Source organism: Hypanus sabinus, chromosome 18 (assembly GCF_030144855.1).
Source record: "Hypanus sabinus isolate sHypSab1 chromosome 18, sHypSab1.hap1, whole genome shotgun sequence".
NCBI lineage: Eukaryota > Metazoa > Chordata > Chondrichthyes > Myliobatiformes > Dasyatidae > Hypanus > Hypanus sabinus.
The window spans coordinates 52,532,709-52,546,171 of record NC_082723.1 but is presented as its reverse complement, the minus strand read 5'-3'; positions in this window follow the sequence as shown (position 1 = coordinate 52,546,171).

The following is a 13,463-nucleotide window of genomic DNA, read 5'->3' as shown; positions in this document are numbered from 1 at the left end:
CACAAAATTATTGATTGCATAAGTATTCACCCCCTTTATATGACACACCCAATCATCACTGGTGCAGCCAATTGGTTTTAGAAGTCACATAATTAATTAAATAGCGATCTCTTTTTGGAGAACTGGGTGTGGTCAACATGTTTCAATTAATTGTAGTAAAAATACACCTGTATCTGGAAGGTCCAACTGCTGGTGAGTCAGTATCCTGGCAAAAACTACACCATGAAGACAAAAAAATACTCCAAACAACTCTGCACAAAGGTTATTGAAAAGCACAAGCCGAGAGATGGATGCAAGAAAATTTCCAGGTCACTGAATATCCCTTGGAGTACAGTTAAGCCAATCATCAAGAAATGGAAAAAATATAGCACAGCTGTAAATCTGCCTAAAGCAGGCTGTCCTCAAAAACTGAGTGACCGTGCAAGAAGAGGACTAGTGAGGGAGGCCACCAGGAGACCTACAAAAACTCTGGAGGAGTTACAAGCTTCAGTGGCTGAGATGGGACAGACTGGGCATACAACTGTTGCCCGGGCGCTTCACCAGTCACAGCTTTATGGGACAGTAGAAAAGAGAAAGCCACTGTTGAAAATAACTCTCAGGAAATCTCAGCTAGAGTTTGCCAGAAGGCATGTGGGGGCCTCTGAAATCAGCTGGAAGAAAGTTCTAAGGCTTGATAAAACCAAAATTCAGCTTTTTAGCCATCAGACTAAACACCACACATCATCAAAAACACACCATCCCTACTATGAAGCTTGGTGGTGGCTGCATCATGCTGTGAGGATGCTTCATCACTGCAGGCCCTGGAAAGCTTATGAAAGTAGAGGGTGAAATAAATGCAGCAAAATACAGGGAAATCCTGGAGGAAAACTTGATGCCGTCTGCTAGAGAACTGCGACTTGGGAGATGATTTGTTTTCCAGCAAGATAACGACCCCAAGCATAGGGCCAAAGCTACACAGAAGTGGCTTAAGAACAACAAAGTTAATGTCCTGGAGTTGCCAAGTCAGAGTCCAGACCTCAACCCAATTGAGAATATGTGGCTGGACTTGAAAGGGCAGCTCTACTCATGATCCCCATGCAATCTGACAGGACGTGAGCAGTTTTGTAAAGAAGAATGAGGAAAAATTGCATTGTCCAGATGTGCAAAGCTGATGGGGATCTACCACAAAGACTCAAGACTATAATTGCTGGCAAAGGTACATCTACTAAATACTGACTTGAAGGGGGTGAAGACTTCTTCAATGTATTATTATGTGTTTTATATTTGTAATTTAGTTCACTTTGTAGAGATCTTATTTCACTTTGACACAATAATGTCTTTTACTGTTGATCAGTGTCAAAGAAAGCCAAATTAAATCCATTGTGATTTAATGTTGGGAAACAATAAAACACGAAAACTTCCAATGGGGGAGGGGGTGAATACTTTTTATAGGCACTGTAGATATGTTCTTGATCCTTAGGCCTGGGGCACCTACTGTAACCCCCAAATTAAACTGTGGATGAGATCCCAAAGTAGACATTATAAATTTAAGATACTCGGGAAGAAATTCTGGGGAAAATGCTTTGTTCAGGCATTATTTCAACTCTGAAGTTCACCACCACATGAATTATTTATGAGGAATCCAGTTAAATACATGAGGGAGGAAGAAATGGAAAGGTATTTTATAATTTACATGGGACACCACTGCTGCTAGTAAAATATCAGATGATAATGAGGAGGAGGTGTACTGGAGTGAGGTAGATCAGCTGGTTGAATGCAACAACCTTGCATTCATCGTCAGCAAAACCAAGGAACTGATTGTGGACCTGTTATGTATTTAATATTTCAATAATATTTGAGTAATTTTGTAAATATATTGTTTGATTTAGTATTCTTTGTTATTTACACAATTCATTATGGGTTGTGTGTAGAAGTGTGTGAACGGCGTACATCATTACACTACCACGTCATAAGTTCAAAGTTCAAAGTACATTTATTATGAAAGTATGCATGCTATATACAGCCTTGAGATTTGTCTCCTTACAGGCAGCCATAAGCAAAGAAGTCCAATAGAACCTATTAAAAAAACGGCTGTCAAACACCCAACGTGCAGAAAAATACACAAATCATGCAAACAATAAAAGTAGGCAAGTAACATTCAGAACTGAAGTTCATGCAAGTGAGCCCACAGCCACGGTCAATCACAGCCGAGCCAGGAACTAGTTGCAGGCCTCAGCCTCAGGTCAGTGCAGAGACAAGTAAACCTTGCCGAGCTGTGAGCTAAACGGCCATTCCTTGCCTCTGATGCTGGCACACTGATCTTTTCAGTCGGCCTGGCACTTAAATTGGTGAAATTTTGGGTTGTTCTTCACTCTTGGCCAAGGGCCCTGCTGTTTTGATATGTTCCTGATATGATTCAGCCCCTACCTGACCTTCCCAAACTGGCCCAATGCTTAAATTGGCCAAACAGTGCACACTTCACTAAATGTCAGAACTAAGTGGACACGTTAAACTGTTGGCATGTGGCCTAGTGGATAAGGCATCAGTCTAGTGATCTGAAGGTCACTGATTCGAGCCTCAGCTGAGGCAGCGTGTTGTGTCCTTGAGCAAGGCACTTAACAACACATTGCTCTGTGACGACACCGGTGACAAGCTGCTTGGGTCCTAGTGCCCTTCCCTTGGACAGCATCGGTAGCAAGGAGAGGGGAAGGCTTGTAGCTTGGGCAGCTGCCGGTCTCCCATACAACCCTGCCCAGGCCTGCGCCCTGGAAACCTTCCAAGGTGCAAATCCATGGTCATGAGACTAATGGATGCCTATATATATCCTGGGTTCCATGCTTTCCTTTTGATTAATTTAACAGTTTGGAGTTAAAAAGTCGAGGGAACATACACCAGTCCTCATTGAAGGATCAGGGTGAGCAGCTTTAAGTTTTTGAATCTGAACATCTCCAAAATTCTGTCCTGGGCCCAAAAACTGATACAATAATGAAGAAAACGTACCAGTGCCTTCATTAGTAGATTGAGCAGATCTGATACATTATTGATGTCGCTTGAAAATTTCCATAGATGCATGGTGTAAAGCATCCTGACTGGTTGCATCACATATGGTGTGGAGTCTCCAGTGCTCAGGACCAAAAATTCATGGGCACAACATCACAGTTCTATCACGTGCAGAATTGTCCCCGCTATTGATGACATCTGTAGAAGGCAGTACCTCAAGAAGGAGGATCTGTCACTAAGGACCCGGATCATCTGCGATACGCCCAGTTCTCATTATTACCATCAGTGAAGAGATGCAACAGCCTGGAGACCCACTCTCAGTAATTTGGGAACACCTTCTTCCTCTCTGTCAGCAGAACTCAGAATGGTCCATTATCCATTGAATGTTACCTTAATGTTTGTTTTCCTTGTACCTTTTATTTATTTTGTAATTTATAGTCACTTTATGTCTTTGCTCTTTATTGCAGCCACATAACAACAAATTTCACTTCATGTAAGTCAGTGATAGTAAACCTGATTCAGATTATGAACCCTGATGATCATTGATGAATAGGAAATCATGAGACTTGTGTGGGCCATAAACACTAGTAAAGACCATTCTCTATTTCAGTGCTGTGGAATCTCCTGTGCCTTCAGTGATTTAGCGATGGGAGCTAGCCGTTTCTCAGCAGCACATTGCAACGTAATCTCATATTATGTGGGGCCCTTCACCACTTGGTCCTGTCCCTTCAATAACATCCACCATTGATGCAATAAATGTGTGCCGAGTCACTTCTTATGCAGAGCTCCCAGAAAGCATTCAACACCTAAATGTGCAGACTTGAATTTTCCTGCACTTTCTCCTAATCACACTATGCCTGACGATAGTATAATCATTCGTACCCGTTTAAACAAGAAGCTACTTTGTCCACTCATTCTTTATCCCCAAGGACTGATTGTTTTTTTTTCCTTATTAAACCAATCAGGAAGCTCACCTGCAGAATCTATACCTTCCTTTCCTCTGAACTATTACTTTTCGAGAGGGTTTCTCTTTGTACGGTATTCTGACTTTGAGAGTTCACTCTTGTGTCAGCTTTTTGCACTGATACTCACTTACACTGTTACAGCTGTCGAGTTCTGTATGCACTGGTGAAGTAACATGGAGAAGAGGTAAATCCTCAGCTGTTTTACTCCTATATATCAGGAAGTAACTTTGATAGTTTGGGTCACTGAGATACACTGCCTCATGTACGGAATGAGATGCCTTGAGCAGCAGCCAAATGCCAATAGATGTCACGTCTGTCTCAATGAACTGAAGCAGGACGTAACTTGCGTTCTTGGTTTCCTGCAGCCCAGGCTCCACTTGGTGACCCAATCTCTCCAAGTATTAGTTACTACTGAATTCCTTTAGCATGAGACACAGATGCTGATGCAATCCTGGGATTCATCAGGCCCAGTTCTAAAAATAGGACACTAAACATGAGCCGGTATAATCAGTGCACCATACTGAGAGTGCCCCCCTCTTTAATGACTGCCTTTCAGTTCTCTTACACCCACAGAGGGAGGTTCTAGACATCAGCTTAAATACCAGCAAGAGGCAGCTGGTAGCTTTTCAAAACAAATTTGATCCACTTATCTTTGCGTTTGTTGGGGATGCCCCATTCTTCATCAATAGCACAGCCTAAATGCACAACTCCTCTCGAAATCTTGAAACTGTTGTGGAATGGGCAGAGGGATCGCTTCTCTTCAGGATGAAGAATGTGTGGGGTGGAATCACCAGCCCGCCCACCAACTCTACCGTCCATGCCCTCCAGTACAAGAGGAGAGTCTAACCATCTACTGTAGCCATTCAATAGCATTTTCACTGCGAATTCCCTAACATCCTAAACATGGACCAGAAGCTCAACTGGACTGGCCACATAAATATCATGGGACAATTGATAGTCAAAGACTGGAATCCTTCAGTGAGTGACTTACCTCCTAAGATCCAAACACTTTCCATGACCTACAAGGCACAAGTCAGATATGAGGTGCAATGTTCTTCACTTGTCCGGATAAGAACAACACCAAGAGTTTTCAAGGAACTTGACGCTATCTCAAAGCAAAGCAGCTTGCTTGGTTGGAATCACATCCACCACCTGAAGCAGCCATTCCCCATTCCCTCCACCATCAGCACACCAAAGTTGCAGTGTGAACCATCTACAAAATGCATTGCAGTCACTTACTCCAGTAGAACTTCCCAAACCCACAAGCTGTACCACCGAGAGGGATAAGGGCAGCAGGTTCTCTTCCCCTAAGTCACAGGCCAAATTGGCTAGAGAATATATATACTGTATCACCAGAACTATGGTGCCATTAGGTCTACATTCTGGAACTCCTTCCCCAACAGCATAGTGTCATACCTTCAGCAGGTGGGTCACAGTGGTTCAAGCAGGGGCCGCACCTCCATCTCCTCAAGGGAAAAGAGAAATGACAGTAAATGTTGGTCTTTTCAGAAATGCCAAGAGCTTAATAAATACAATCTCTCCATGAACTTACTCTCCTAAGGAGGATTATTCTGATCACTCTATGTAAATCGATTCCTTCATCCCAAGTTGAAGTTCTCATCAATCAGTGTCTGTGGGGTATTGTTTTTAAGCAGCTATGTTATTGCAGGCACCAATGGGTTTCTCATGGGTATTCCTTTTTCTCTATTTCTACTTGTTCAGGAGCAGGAACCTTGATGGAATGTCAAGCAGTTTAAGCAGTAGATGCATGTGAAATAATCTTTCTTATTCTCCAGGCCCCATTACCAGCCTCACCCATCTCCCTACCTTCCAGTTTGCTAACCGCCTGGTGGTCCCACTGACCTTCACAGCCTCTAGCCCTTAAAGGCTGCTGGAACCCAGATCCAGCCTAATTGTTGGCTACTTACAACATGAAACCCCTAAGCCAGACTCTGATTATCTGTTACACCCAATGTCGGCCTCCTTCGCAAAGCACATGCTTCTGAGTGACCTTTCCTTCATCTTCCTTTGGATCCCCATACTTCTGTCAAAACATTCCCAAAACACTCCCTGACCTGGCTCCAAGAGTCTGATTGGACGTAAGCCTCTAAACCACCTCCAAATCCCTGGATCAGGCCATCCTGACTGACACATTTCCAAACAGGAGAAAGTGCAATTCTGAATGAGCTTCAGCCAATACTGAAATCTGCATCAGTGGTTCTGCCTTCAGACTTTTTGGGCAATATTTCTGAATGCAGCTGTGCAGTTCAGTGACTTCTACTGTATCAAGCTCACCGTTCAAAATCAGGCCAGACAACCGGCATTTATAGAATCACTGTCCTTGACAAAATTATGAGGCCTAATTCAAAGCTCTTTGGAGGAGCTACCTACAAATCAAAACCATGACAAAACAATTCCATTGAATGTATTGGCTAGACATCACTGACCTAAGGGAGGGATGCACAATAAATGCTTGTGTTATGATTAATAACTACATTCAGCAAACAAATAGAAATCTGTAAACTCAACTTTATTACTGATATATATATATGTTTTACACTATTACTTTGATTAAAAACTATAATTGGATATTGGTGATTTTAATCACTTGAAGAGTATTTTAAATACTGAAACCAAATGGTGAATGATCTTGAGTCATCTTTGCCAGGTGATGGGGCCACATATTTCAAATCTTCAGTCTATGTTGATATCCTGATTAGTGGAACAAAAATCTGAGAATATGATCAATATTAAATGTATGCACACATAAAACCCCAAAATTCTGTGGGACCCTTAGAAAATGCAATTGAGGTACAGAAGCCTGAAGGCACACACTCAATGATTCAGGAACAGCTTCTTCCCCTCTGCCATCCAATTTCTGAATGGACATTGAACCCATGAACACTACCTCACTACTTTTTTTTCTATTTTCTTGCACTACTTATTTAATTTAACTATTAAGTTAAATTAACAACTTTCATGGCATATGCCAGTGATATTAAACCTGATTTATATTTTCTTGGTATCTGACAGAAGTCTTGTGAAGTTTCCCGACTAGGGGCTTGAATTCTTATTTGAAAGGCAGGTAAGTGAAATTAAACCCAAAGTTGTTTTTCTTGAAGCCTTGAACATCAGACCCTCTCTGGTGGATCTCTAGTGAAAGGGAAAGTGAAGCAAGCTCTGCTTTAATACCTACTACAGGCACTTTGCTGATCAACTGTGAGCAATGTCCATCTGGTTAATTACCTGCATTTGTCAACCCACAGTGAAATTCATTACACTTCAATAGCTTTGTGAATCGTTAACCTTGGCTGGTTCAATAACATTCTGAGAATCGAGTGCGTTCAATATTCAAAGTCCAGCAACCTTCCACTGAGAAGATGAACTTCAAGGAATCTTCCCCCCCCCCCCCCCCCGCCCCCGTGCATCCTGCAGGATTACAGTATAAGCCACTGTGACCCTAGCCAGTTCTTAGTATTCTAGTTGGAGTAATATGGCCCAGCATGGCTTAAGACTGTTGAAGGCCTCATCATTCTGAATCAGTTCCTCTATAGTCTTACCTGTTTCCATCTCTATACCTTTATCCAGTCATACATCTCTCTGATTTCTTTTTGCTGCATTGGTTTTTAGTTTATTACTGTCACATGTGCTGAGATAAAGAGAAAAACATCATTTTCTCAGCCATCCAGACAGACAATTCTAAAGCTTAAGTGTGTTGACGTATTAGAAAAGTTAAAACATTGACAGAATACAGAATATAGTGTCAGAGGCACAGAGAAAGTGCAGGTACGGTATGTAATAAGGTGCAAAGGCTACAATGAGGCATATTGTGAAGACAAGAGTTCACGGGTATCATATAAGAGTCTTACAACAGTGGGATAGAAGCTGCCCTTAAGCTTGGGATCCATACTTTCAATCTTTCATAACTTTTGCCCAATAGTAGTAGGAGAGAGATTGACTGGGTTGGGTGGAAGTAGGAGAGAGATTGACTGGTTGGGTGGAAGCAGGAGAGAGATTGACTGGGTTGGGTGGAAGGAGGAGAGAGATTGACTGGGTTGGGTGGAAGTAGGAGAGAGATTGACTGGGTTGGGTGGAAGTAGGAGAAAGATTGACTGGGTTGGGTGGAAGTAGGAGAGAGATTGACTGGGTTGGGCAGAAGTAGGAGAGAGATTGACTGGGTTGGGTGGAAGTAGGAGAGAGATTGACTGGGTTGGGTGGAAGCAGGAGAGAGATTGACTGGGTTGGGTGGAAGTAGGAGAGAGATTGACTGGGTTGGGTGGAAGTAGGAGAAAGATTGGGTTGGGTGGAAGTAGGAGAGAGATTGACTGGGTTGGGTAGAAGTAGGAGAGAGATTGACTGGGTTGGGTGGAAGCAGGAGAGAGATTGATTGGGTTGGGTGGAATTAGGAGAGAGATTGACTGGGTTGGGTGGAAGTAGGAGAGAGATTGACTGGGTTGGGTGGAAGCAGGAGAGAGATTGACTGGGTTGGGTGGAATTAGGAGAGATTGACTGGGTTGGGTGGAAGTAGGAGAGAGATTGACTGGGTTGGGCAGAAGTAGGAGAGAGACTGACTGGGTTGGGTGGAAGTAGGGGAGAGTTTGACTGGGTTGGGTGGAAGGAGGAGAGAGATTGACTGGGTTGGGTGGAAGTAGGAGAGAGATTGACTGGGTTGGGTGGAAGTAGGAGAAAGATTGACTGGGTTGGGTGGAAGTAGGAGAGAGATTGGGTTGGGTGGAAGTAGGAGAGAGATTGACTGGGTTGGGTAGAAGTAGGAGAGAGATTGACTGGGTTGGGTGGAAGCAGGAGAGAGATTGACTGGGTTGGGTGGAAGCAGGAGAGAGATTGACTGGATTGGGTGGAAGTAGGAGAGAGATTGACTGGGTTGGGTGGAAGCAGGAGAGAGATTGACTGGATTGGGTGGAAGTAGGGGAGAAAACGACCACGTTGAGAGGGGACCTTGACTATGGTTGCCGCTTTCCTGGGTCGGCAAGGAAGTGTGGATTTTGTCAAAAGAGAGTATGCTGGTTCTGTATCCTCAACTCTCTTAGATTTCATGTGCTCTTCATTCTGACCTCTTGCACCTCCCCAGGGTTCATCGATTCATTTACCATTCAACTGCCTCAATATTCAGCTCTGTGGTTCCCCTCATGTGCCACAATTGATTCCAGCTCTTGATCCTCCCTTATATTCTTTAAAACCAAGCCTTTGATCAAACTGCTCTCTCTCCTAATGTAGCTCAGTATTAAGTTTTAACTACTCCTGCTCTTATGTCGTGCCTTAAGACATTTTGCCTTGATGAAGGCATTGTGTAATGAAATGTTTTGTTTGAAAAATGAAAAAGACAATTGGTTCCATGGAGCTAAAGCATGCATTCAGTCTTCAAATGTAAGTCAAAATAACCCATTAGTACCAGAATGCATTGACTGGAAAAATTGCTCCATTGAATAATACACTCAGTAAGGAGCTGTGCAGTTCCATTTACATACATTTCCTATGTTGCCTGTCTGTGCAGCTTTCAGTGTCTCTCAACACACAATGCTTCTCTGCATTTTCTGTCCATCCACTTGTCCCTCACTTTTACCCAATTTTTCTCTCCATTTCACGCACAGGCACATTACTCACACATTCTGACGTTTCTATTTATTCTGCCTCTATTTGTATTAGAGAAAGGAAAGGAGAAAAAAAACAACATTTCACAGAGACAGGGCATTGCAACGTTCTTTACAGCGAATAGAGAGATTGGAAGGGAGGCCATTATTTATAATTAAATAGGCAAAAGCTAAATTTTCACTCGTTAGGGTTACATCAAAAGCAATGACCAGAAAATGAGCTCAGATTCCTGAGTAAGCTCTTCAGTCGTCCTCAAAACCATGTTTTAAATATACTCTGCCCAGAGGATAAATGAAGTTAATGGTCTCATCCAAGTGACAGGAACTGGGTGGCAGTCCAACAATCCCTTGGCACCAGTTGTTTCCTGGAGTCTCCTCAAGTCTCTTGAACTCAAGTCTTCCTGACTCACAGGCAAAAGTGCTGTCACCCCTGCACCTAAAATGATGATAAGATGGTTCTAATGAACAAATATCACTGCTATTGGGTTCTATTATTCGTTGAGTGGTTGTCATTTTCAGTATGTTTTCCAGGGCTGCATTGCGTTCAATACTGAGGGAGAGTGCAGAGCACACCGGGACGCCAGCATGCAGAATACTCAACTGAACTTTATTGATAAATCTGCTTGTATCATGTGAACTCCTCCCATGCAGGAGTGGCCTACAGAGTGACATAGGAATAACACTATCACGGACCACTACATCTCCCCTTCTTGAAATAAAAAGATAAACTAGGTTTGTACTTCTTATCCATAGAACGTCATTGAAATTATAGTCACTGGAATTGAGGGATTCAGATCACTTTAACCATAGCACATAAATTATGCTCCTTACATAAATATAGAAAATAATTGCCAATATTATTACTGTCTTTCTCTTTGTTATAATGGTCTCCCACTCTGTTCATTAAAAAAAGGAATTGACAACATTCTAACTGTCTTTCTCTTTGTTTTTAACAGTCTCTCTCTTTGTTTTCCTCCTTTATTCCATCAATTCTTTTTTTCAAGAACAGTTTCATTTTGTGAATTGTTTTCAACACTAGAATTGTATTTTTTAAAAAAACACTTAGTAGACTACCTGAACACTGGCAGTGAGAGGATTACTCTGCCTCTTTAGTCACTTACCCTAAGCTATAAGGGTGTGGAGTATCTCTCTGTGGTGGGACAGATAAACGACCTGATCTGGTATAGGTTCCTGGAAGAGTTGGGGTGGATGGAGATTCTTGAACAGGTGTGTCCACCTCAGGTAAGTGGTCATCATTATAAGGATCAGGCCACCCTGTTTCTTTCTCTGCCTTTTGTGGACTTTGAAGGTGCACATGCCTGATTTCACCTTGTGGTGTTGTTATCACAAACGATCATGGTACATGCTGCCAGACTATTGTTCCTTTAGTGAATTCATCTGAAACCCAAACAAGTTTACCACTCCTGAGCATCAACAAGGATTTTGCTCTGTGTCTGAGCTCATGCATGCTCTCTGCTGTGACATCTCAAAATTTCCCACTTCATCGAAGTCCAGTAAGTGAGATTGGAGAAGGGAAGGAAAAAAGGGCAGGCTTGTTCTCAGCCCATTGACAGCTCGGATGGACTGTAGCCATTTACAAGAGATGTGGAGTGATAAGTTGCCAATGCTTCATAGGGGTCCTTTGCCTTCAGTTATAGACTTTTAACCATTTCTACTGCCCTTTCCACTTCTCCATTTGCCTGTGGGTATTGTAGACTGCCTGTCAGGTGTTTGAAGTCATAGACCTTAGGAAAGGCTTTGAATTCTGAGCAGCTGAATTGTGGACCGTTGTCTGACAGAAGTGCTTCTGGTATTCCATGGTGAGCAAATACTGCTTTGAGGTGCTGTGTAACTGCCTCTGAGCTTGGACACCTCAACATTCCGTGAGTAGTAACCCACAATGAGAAGAAATTTGTCTCTTTTCAGCTAAAAAATCCCTACAACTTGCCATAGAACGTGTGGGCGTTCTGTGGGACAGAGAGGATCAGCATCATTTTCTGCATGCTTCACTTTGCTTTACATAATCTCCCAGCTGTGTGCTCCGACCAGGCTACTGCATGGATTTCCTTGCTCTTAGGCGATATTTTTTGATGCTCTGATGTCCTTGGTGGATTCAACTGATGATTTTGGCATGCATGGGAGAATAATGATGAGTCCGGAGCCCTTTAGCAGCAAACTGTCAAGAATAGTGAGTGTGTCTCTTTCAAGCTAGTAAGGTCAGAGACTGTGAGCTGCTTTTGGAACAGCTGGCCATCTATGCTCACAGTACTCCAAGACCTTGCTGGTGATTTGGTCCTTTTTCAACTCTGTGTGAATTTCATCCGGTTTTCTCTGTGATTCGAGAAAGCTTTCACATACCTGAGCTAAGTAGATTTTGGTATCTTCTGTGAGGGCGGAGTCACCTTCCGTCCACTCTCTTCTGCATGGCATCCGCGACAGAGTGTCTGGTGTGGTGAAACACGTGCGGGGAACATGTTCAACGTTAGAACAGAATTGCATAAGCATCCTGAATCCTTACAGATGTGGAGGTAAGTCACCCAAGTGTTTCAAACTGAAGAGGCTGACGAGTAGCTTGTGGTCCGTTTCAAGTAGGAATTAGGTGCCTATCAAGCTGCAGCTGAAGATCACAAGCCCACACGAGAGCCTGTATTCCATTTGAATTGGGCGTAATACTGTACAGTAGGAGTCAGTGCTCTTAAATCATATGCCACTGGTGTTTCCATACATCACTGCAGTGTTGTGTGAGTACTGCTCCTAGGACAAAGGAAGAGGCATCTGCTGAGACCTTGGTTGCTTTGTTCAGATCAAAGAATGCCATTGTTGGTGGGGAGATAAGCTCTGCTTTAAGAGATGAGAATGACTTTTCCTGTGGTGTGCCCCAGATCCAAATGTTTCTCTGAGAGAGGGGGTAATGTAGTGGCTTTGTTTACTCTGCCAAACCTGGAATGAACTTCCCCAGCTGGTTTACCATACCAAGGAAACTGCAGATCTCTGATTCATTTGTGCGTTGTTCCATTTGCCGAACTCATGCCAGTTTGGCTGAATCTGGTTGCACTCCCTCTGAGGACAGTTGGTGGCCTCAGAACTTTACCTTCAACTTCGGAAATTCACATTTCTTTCTGTTCAGGGTGATACCAGCCTGTTTCAGTTTCTCCAATCAGCTTCCACTCTTGTCGTTTTCATCATTTGAGTCTCAGAAGATGTGTATATCGTCCATGTGGCAGACTATGCCTTCCAGTACAGCCGAAATTTGGTTCACCCTCATCTTAAAGAGTTCAGGGGCTGATGAGATGCAAAAATGGAGACTCTTGAAGGCATAGTGTCCATATAAGAGTGATAAAGGTTGTGAGCTTCTAGGAGCTAAATGGATTTTCCAGAACCCTGAGTTTGCATCTAATTTGGTGAAGAACTTTGTTCTGCCCAGTATACCAAACAGAGGGCAGAATAAACTTCAATTTATTCAATTTTGTTAGATCAACAGATCCTCACTGTGCTGTATAGCAGGAACAATGCTCGCACACCAGTCAGTAGGTCCATTCACACTAGTTATGATGTCAAGCGCCTCCAACCTTTCATGTTCAGCTTTGACTTTGTTCATCAATGGGGCTGGTATATGCCTCACTGTGTTCAGAGAGTAGGGCAGCACTCCTGCCCTCAATTGGATAAGGTACTCTTCTTTCAGTATCCACAGGCCTGTGAACAACTCCGACTACTTCTCCTACCACTGAACATCATTTAGCAAATCCAACCTCGCAGTGAGGTTCAGCTTCTCGATGGTACGTCACCCCAGTAGTGGTGAGAAGAGCTTCTGAACAATATAGAAGTAGTAAGCATTTCTTTCACACTGAGCTTACGTTTCCCTGGCCCCATGAACACTTTCTTTGTTGGGTTTAGCGGAAAGCCTGTTTTC